We start from the raw sequence: 2,809 nt of genomic DNA on the forward strand, positions 1-2,809 counted from the left end.
TCGTCCCGCGCTAAGACCATTACACAACCAGAATTCGCATTCTTACAAGTAGGTACTTGTTCGGGCTCTACAGCAGACACATTTCTGCAGCGGTACGAATAAGAGAAGCATTAATGTGCATGAGTGATACGTTGCAGCAGCTAGAAACGTACTCCCAAGTTACAGTACGCAGAGCAGTACTATTCTTCTGGGCAGAAATGAGATCAAGAATTTGACGAAGACTGTGCAGACGTGGGTGATGTCGATCGGGGAGTGGAGATCTTGCACTATGCGATTCCGGTCTTTCCGGCAAACTGACAAGAACATATGCGGAGAAAAGTTTTTCAAACGAAAAGGATATTCACACAGTGGAGCTTAAATGGCTCTGTATCATTAGGTGGATCTTCGAGCAGTTGAATGATTAGTAGAACATCTCGACAGTTTCCAGAATGATATTTTCACTCTGCAGCGGAGTGTGTGCTGATATGAAACTTCCTACCAGATTAAAACTGTGTGCCGAACCGACACTCGAACTCGGGACCTTTGCCTTTCGCGGGCAAGTGCTCTACCAACTGAGCTACCCAAGCACGACTCAAGCCCCGTCCTCACAACTTTACTTCAGACAGTATCTCGTCTCCTACCTTCCAAACTTTACAGAAGCTCGGTCCAGCACATAGTTTTAATCATCCAGGAAGTTTCATATCAGCGCACACTCCGCTGCAGAGTGAAAATCTTATTCTGGAAACATCCCCAGGCTGTGGCTAAGCCATGTCTCCGCAGTATCCTTTCTTTCAGGAGTGCTACTTCTCCAAGGTTCGCAGGAGCGCTTCTGTAAAGTTTGGAAGGTAGGAGACGAGGTACTGGCAGAAGTAAAGCTGTGAGGACGAGGCGTGAGTCGTGCTTGGGTAGCTCAGTTGGTAGAGCACTTGCCCCCGAAAGGCAAAGGTCCCGAGTTCGAGTCTCGGTCCGGCACACAGTTTTAATCTGCCAGCAAGTTTCATCTCGACAGTTGTTTGCAGGCTTAGTGATGACGTCGAAAAAAGTGTCACGCATATGTGTCACTCAGAAATGTGCTGCAGCACTCAGTAAATGTTAGTTGACATACCGTGATAATGTATAAAGGCTCCTTGTACGTGAACTACTATTTGGCAAAAAATATTGATTTTGATCGGTAGTTAGGGGTGGGGTGTGCATATGACACTTAAAAAGAGCTCCGAAAATTCGGGCTATAATTTACATAACATCATAATTTATATAATTTGAAACATTAAAATTAAGTTTGTTGATATCCTAAGACAGATTTCACTCTGTTTTACAATATTAAATTGAAATACGAATATGTGAGGAGGTTGGTACTGCCGGGTCATAAGGTAAAAATGAAGTAAGTTATGTTACACCCATTGATACAAAGAGCTTGCTGCCTCTGACAGGTAGGCTGCCCTCTTGGCGCGGTCGCCAAGTGGCGGCTCGCCTCGTTGGGAGTGCTCGCTGAAGCGGCTCCGTCCCGTCTCCCCGGCTGGACTTGTTTCGCCGAGCCTCGCCGCCAGACAGCCGCGGGCGGCTCTAATTTTACTCGCACATTCCGAGGTGTCTCGTCAGCCGACACGTCGACGCTCTGCGGTGCCGCGTATCTCGCGACTCGTCGCCCAAGACAAATGGCCTCTCGTATCTCGCGGCGCCAAGTTTTCTGCCCCGCTTGATGGGGCGCGCTCTGCGAGGGAGGAAGGTGTGCTCCCGACGCGACGACTTGGCGGTGCCTGCCCTCTGTCGCCGAGTCTGGGAACTGCTAGAAGCTGCTGGCGGAAAGGAATTGCCGGGAAATTCGTCACGCGTTCTCTGGCAGCGGAAAGCCACAAGCAACAGCTTTTCTGCAGTAGGTCCTTTATATAATTGGAAACGGAATGATAAGAAGTGACAAGAGTGCGTTACTTTCAAAAGAGAATAATATGGCTGAATTATGATAAAACAGCAGCTAAGTGCTGTATTGTAATAGGCCGGTGACGGCTATAAAATTTACTGATACGTGGCCGACCATGAAGCGACGATGCGACGATACACCGCAGAATCAAGTTGATTTTTGCAGAGGGTGTCAGTTAATGAGGTGACATGTGTTTGTTACTGTGTAGGGCGAAATGCGCTTGCTGAAGACCACGTTTCCATACAGTTAAGATCTTACGTCAATAGTTAGAACGACATAAGATTTTGAACTGAAATTCTTGTAGGAAACAGCAGGAAGTTGGAGAAAGACAGCTGTTATCACCAAAAAATTAGAAACAGTTAGTCGATTTATTACATCGACCAAAAAAGCCACCATCTTAGCCAAGGTCGCTACAGCATGCCTGTGCAGTGGCGCTGGACACGGTCGTAAGCCGATTCGTTTCGTGGAGGTGAATGAAATTTTCACTGCCTGCATTTCGCTGGCTTGGGAAGGTTAGGTAGTTGTGTACAGCTGGTGGCCACCAATCTTTGCTGGATTAAATGCCAAACCTCTGGACAGTGTATAGTGAAATAAGGATATGTGACAGTGACGACCGTGATCCGTCCGTGGGTTTGGACCTTAAGCTCGGCGTTTCACTGGATGGTATTCGACAGGAGTAGGCTACGTGCAGGCACAAGGTTTCACCCTCTCTTTTCTCTCGTCGTTTTCAGATAACACACATAAAGCTACAGTATGCATACATCCATTAAACGCGTCTACACTCTAAAAATACGGATACCACTCAAGAAGCCCTTATGCGCAAGGAAAGTGGCCGACGGGCGTGGAAGAAGAACACCTTTTCCTACAGGCGGCTGATCCCACCGCATGGGAGATCCCAACCAACAATGCAAC

At 47.6% G+C, this 2,809-nt stretch overlaps 1 non-coding gene across 1 annotated transcript; it reads left to right on the top strand.

Moving 5' to 3' along the window:
* The first annotated feature begins 877 nt into the window (after positions 1–877).
* On the top strand, positions 878–952 carry Trnas-cga (transfer RNA serine (anticodon CGA)). Its single transcript has one exon. It is a non-coding gene; the product is annotated as a tRNA-Ser (tRNA).
* Positions 953–2,809: the final 1,857 nt, after the last annotated feature.

This window comes from Schistocerca serialis, chromosome 5, assembly GCF_023864345.2.
Source record: "Schistocerca serialis cubense isolate TAMUIC-IGC-003099 chromosome 5, iqSchSeri2.2, whole genome shotgun sequence".
NCBI classification, from domain to species: domain Eukaryota; kingdom Metazoa; phylum Arthropoda; class Insecta; order Orthoptera; family Acrididae; genus Schistocerca; species Schistocerca serialis.